The sequence below is a fragment of the Myodes glareolus genome, chromosome 9 (genome assembly GCF_982192425.1).
Source record: "Myodes glareolus chromosome 9, mMyoGla1.1, whole genome shotgun sequence".
NCBI lineage: Eukaryota > Metazoa > Chordata > Mammalia > Rodentia > Cricetidae > Myodes > Myodes glareolus.
In genome coordinates, this window is record NC_142034.1 from 40,970,769 (window position 1) to 40,976,544 (window position 5,776).

Below are 5,776 nucleotides of genomic sequence, written 5' to 3' on the forward strand. Positions count from 1 at the left end.
TTCCCTGGTCTGTACATCCAGTCCTTCCCCCACTGGAGATTAACCTAGCCAGTGAGAAGAGATGAGGCCCGAGGCCAGCTCCCCGCTGCTCACTCCAGCATCTGCCTCTTCTTTCTCCCAGGCACTACCACTGTCCAAGTAACTGTGTGCAGAGTTGGTTTGTGTCCTAGGCTAGTCATTCATGCATTCGTTCATTCAGACGTCCAGCAAAGATTCTGAAATTGCTCAGATGTGCAGGGCCCTGTGCCAAGCAGCAGCTCTGAGATGAATAAGACCCTGTCCTTGTTGTAAAAAGGCTCAAAGGCTGCTGTGGAGACAGGCGACAGACCTGCAAACAGACACTGTATGGTCTGGGGACATCCCAGAGTCTGGATGCGAGGTGGGAACGGACATTCAGGGAGCAACCCCTGAAGCAAAGGATGTCTGAACTCAGCTGGAGGAAGGCTATCTGTTCACACCCTCAGTATTGAGCTGGCCGGGATGTCCTGGGCCCTGTCTAACAGAGGAAGGCGGCACCATGAATGCCTGGGGTCTGAAGGAGCTCTTGTTTGAACTGATCCCATGAGCCCAAAGGTCAGGGCCTTCCATACTCCACCTTGAGGGTTAGAAGTCAGGATCGCAAGATGGGGTTGGAGTCACAGGTCAGCATCAAATAGGTTGCATTCCCAAGTCTCTGTCCTGGAAGACAGAGCAAGGTTTCTTGCTGTAAGATGGGGGACTTACAGGGGGCTGTAAGAGGCTCATGACAACAATGCTCTGGAGGGGAAGAGCTCACTCTCATGGCTTTGGCAGGAGGGGTCTGGTGCACCCAGTATGCCTGGGGCCTGGAAGCACAGAGCATTATCCAATGCTCTTCTACCAGTTTGTCTAATTACCAGGAGGTCAGGGACATGATGGTGCTTCATGGGAGGTCTGCGCCACATGGGGGGAGGGGGAGGGAGGGAAAGAAGGAGAGGGAAAGGAGAAGGGGGGGGGATGGAGAAAGGGGGGAGAAAGAGGGAGATTTTGGACTTAAGACAGGAAGTCCTGCGCATCAAGAAGCCTCACTGTGCACACGCAAGCTGAAGTGTGACCCCACACAGCCTTCTGCCACCCAGCATCACCACACCATTGTTGCTTTCCACCTGAAAAATCCCCCCGAGCATCCTGAAGCACGCCCAGATCATAACCACTCTGTTCCTGGGTGAGACGCTATTGGCACCTCTGTCGTAGCACCATTGTCGATATACAGACCTGGATGCTGATTTAGACAAATGCCCATCCCAGTCAATACCCTCGGCTGAGTCATCTTGGAAGAGTGCTGGGATAAAGATGCCGGGAGCTGCACCTGTTAGATGCAAGCTAAGGGCTCATCAGGCCACACCTCCTTTCAACAGCCTCTTTCTCACAGCTGCTGCGAAGAAAATGACAAGCTCTGGATGAGAGCCTGTCTGTGAATATGACCCTTCAACATTCTTCCCAGGTGCACAGATTCCAGGAAAATAGCAGGTAATAGTCGCGTTTCCCCAAGGATATCAGAAGCAGGGACATGAAAGGGTTACTGGCACCAAGGGCACCATTCAGCTAGATGTGTGCCCACTTCCCCACATCAGTACAACATTTCCTTCCCTCAGAAATCAGGTATGTGTTGTGCACTATTCTTTGGCTACATAGCACGAAACCTCCTCCTTCCTCTGAGAACCGAGAGCCGTAAGAAGAGACCCAACCCCACCAGCTCTGCCTCAGGGGCCCGAACTCGCTCCTCAGAGCCTCCACCATGCTGTGGTCCATTTGTCTGTCTATGGTGCTCGTAACTCTTCTATAGATCTCTTACCCCAAAGGACAATTCATCCACTCAGTGGCCCCTTTGACCCACAAACCCAAGAACTGTCAACACCATGTGAGGGAGAGGACGTTGTAAAGGCTTCTGGTAGATGACATGTTATCTGGACAGTGAACAGTGACGGGTCCTGCCTGAGCCTAAATGAAGAAGTAGGTGGGGTAGGGGGAGTCTTGGGAATGTCAGTGGCTGGGACCAGGAGGATGGGGCAAACAACGTTAAGTCATTGCCACTGGAGCACTAGTTTTGTGTCAGGTGCTAGATGGTCCCAGAAGGTCCTTTCCCGATGCCAAAGGAAATAGTATGGCTAGTATTGACTTGCCGAGTGTGGCCACTGGCTAGATTTAAATAAGCTTGCTGTAGAGGAGGCAGAAAATGAATCTATAGCCTTGTTCTGGGGCCTGATGGGAGTGAGGCCTGTTAGGAGAAAGGGAAAAGGGGAGATGTGGGGGACAGGAGAGAGAGAGAGAGAGAGAGAGAGAGAGAGAGAGAGAGAGAGAGAGAGAGAGAATGAGCTCCTATGGAATATTCTACAGGAACAGCCCCAGCAGGTGTGATGCTGTACTGCTGAACCAATCCCTCTTTCCCCTGTCTTCAGAGAGAAGAGAGTATCTGGGCACACTCACAGAACACCTGCTGTGTGCCATCCAGGAAGCAAGGGGAAGGGGCTAGTCACCTGACATGGTGTAGCTTGCTCCGTGGATGTATACTATGGTGGATCCCATTTCACGGAAGACGCAAAGGGGGTTAGGGAAGTGGTGATTTGCTCAAATTCTAGGAGGAGAATTCATCAGGGAAAGATCAGCCTTCCTGTTCTAGTGGCGTGGCCTGGGGCAGACCTCCACCCCTTGCTGTCTCCACTTCTACACTTGTAAAACCAAGGATCCTCCCTCCCTCCTGGGAAGACAGGCAGGAGATAAAACAACTTCTTATTGTGTTTAGTAGGTGGACTTCAGGAAACGCCAGAGCTCAGGCCACTGTCCGTTAAAAGCTTGGATTCAGTGGGGCCTGTACTTGGTCACTGCAGCATTGGCGTCTTGAGTGAGAAATCTGTGCTTTCTGAACCCAAGTTCCCTCACCTCTCCTGGGCCCAGGCACCTGACAGATGCGCTTGGGCTGTCCTCAGTCCAGCTGTAGTAAGAGACAATGCACACTGGAGCCATGCTTTCCCACTCCCGAACCTGGAAGCCTTCTTTGTTATCCCCATTTTAGGTATGAGGGGGACTTTAAAGAGGAACAACGAGGGGCCAACTTATGTTTGTGAGACTAGGAGAAGAGACCTGAAGCTGGGGACCCAAGAGGATCCCATGCTGCTCCACCCAGAGCTGTGAGAAGACTTCCTTAGGAGGTGACTACCAGCTTCTCCACATGCCTAACAGGGAGCAGGAGAGGGGACAGCACAAGATGGTGGAAAGGACCCATCTTTGGGTGCCCTTTGGCTCCAACCTCCCAGTGCACTGAGGAGAAAATCTGGAATCTCCTGGGCTGCTAGCCCCACTCTGCCTGAGCTGCTCCCGCCTCCATCCCGTGTCATTCAGCTCTCCTGTCTTCTTGCTCCAGGTGGTCCAGACATCAGGCTTTTGCCCCCCAGGGGACTTTTACACAGACCCGTTCCCTCTTATTTCTAACACAGATGGTGTCTCTGCATTCTTAGGGCTTAGAGACCCCTCCCATTCTCACCCCTCCCCATATCCGCTGCTCACTCTGCCATGGTGAAAGGCTTGTACTTTTGCACCCCATGTCCCTTGAAGCTTGGGTGCAGCCTGAGATGTTAAGGTCCTAGTAACAATATTTAACTTTAATCTTGCTGGAACCTCAATCTGTTCATTTGTAAAACTGAACAGGGCTGGAGAAATGGCTCAGTGGTTAAGAGCACTGACTGCTCTTCCAGAGGACCCAGGTTCAATTCCCAGCACCCACATGGCAGTTCACAACTGTCTGAAAATCCAGTTCCAGGGGATCTGACACTTTCACACCAATGCACATAAAATAAAAAGATAAATAAATCATAAAAAAAAACAAAAAAATAACACACAAAAAAAACTGAACAGCAGCACCTACCTATGAGGATGCCAAGGCAGAGAGTGACATAAAGGGAAAGGGTGTGGCTTGCAGGAAGCGTCCACCAAATGCCAGCCACCGTTAAACCTACTCAAGCCTAGTAGGGCTTGGCTATGGCATTGACATCTCTTAGAGAGTTACAGCGAGGAAGCAGACTGAGCCTGGCTGCCTGGCCAGCTGGCTGCCTGGGATGGGAATTTGCCATGGTCCGGCTCATGCCATGTGTCCCTGGGTTAGACACATGGCTTCCCTTTGCCTAGTATGGCTGAAGAACTAGCAATGCATGACCTCAGAGGTGACAGGAGGTTTCCCACATGGAACAGGGGACTATCCCTGCAGGCCTCCCTTAATTGGCCATTCAGAGAGTCCATCCTCTCTGGCTGCCTGCCCCTTCCAGTCCCAGTTGCTCTTCCTTCCCTGACTGGGGACATTGACAGGAGCAGAGCATCTCCAGCCGCTGCCTTCTCACCACCTGCTCATGCGGCTCCCTCCCCACCTGAAGCCACAAATACATATGCAAAGACCAGTATATTAATTTGTGTTTGAACATGGAGCTGGGACACTGCTGAGAGAGGGGATTAGGCTTGCGGCAGTGGGTAGGAAGCAGCAGACGGCTTGATCAGCTCTATCTGTTGCTCATTTGTTATGCAACAGTTCCTCATTTGTGTTTAGTCATGCCCAGACCCAAGATGGCCGGGCAAGCTCCATGATGGGACTGAGGAAGGAGGGATCGGATGGCATCCCTAGAGCATCAGAGGTGCAAGGAAGGACCCGGGAGGCTACGGAACCAATTTTCCCAGTAATCAACTGTGTATTTTGGGGAGGGTGGCGTCTCTGGGCCCCTTTTGCTTGGGGAAGAAATGCAGTCACACCTGATCTATTTGATCTGTGGGTTGTGGTGTGTGAGCTGCGATAACGGCTCTGCCCACTTGCACATGGGTGATAGTCTGTAATAGTGAGGTGATATTTGCCAGCAGAACCCTTAAGACAGTGGTTCTCAACCTGTGGGAAGTTGAACAACTCTTCCACAGGCGTTGCCTAAGACTATCAGAAAGCAGATATTTACACTGTGATTCTTAACAGTAGCAAATTACAGTTCAAGTAGCCATGAAAATAATTTAATGGTTGGGGATCTCCACAACATGAAGAACTGTATTAAAGCATCGCAGCGTTAGGACGTTGAGAAGAACCACTGCCTTAGGAGCTTGAGCTCTGTGCTGAATTCTGACTCAGTCAGTATAGCATCTGGGTCTCAGGGGAAGAGCTTTCTGAGATAAGAGTTCTCTTGCCTCTGCAGTGGGGTGCAGAGAGCCCCTAACTCAGAAAGACTGAATGCCCTGCAGTCAGGCACAGGCTCAGCTCCTTTCCTTGTGCGAGCAATCCCCTGGTAGGAACTCCTGGTAGGGAACAGGGTTCTCTGGTGGAGCCTCAGCTGAAGCACCTCCTGTGCATCAGAACTTGCTGCAGGCTGTGCCTGAAGCCTGGCTTATCTCTCTCTCCCTGCCTCATCCTCCAGGTGGAAGATTTCCAAGGGCTAGGAAGAACCTGGGGCCTGTAATCCTATCACAGGAAAACATCTGTTAATGCTGTGTAGCAATTTCCTCCAGGGTTGATATCTTCCATTTTGGAGGAAGGATCCTTAAGGAATAAGATGCAAAAGGGAGGTGAAGCAGCAGGATATTTCAGGACACAATGTTTAGAAGGAGGGGAACCAACAGGATGTTTATGGGGAGGTGAAGCTCTCTGTCCTGCTGGGAAGCCTCCTAAGAGAGGAAGGAAACAACTCAAAACAGCTTCAGGAAGTCCCTGAAACTGACAGGATTCGCTAGCCCCCCCCCCCCAAGAGTGTACAAACAACAAATGACTCTCAGACAAGCCCAACAGAGATCCCAGGAA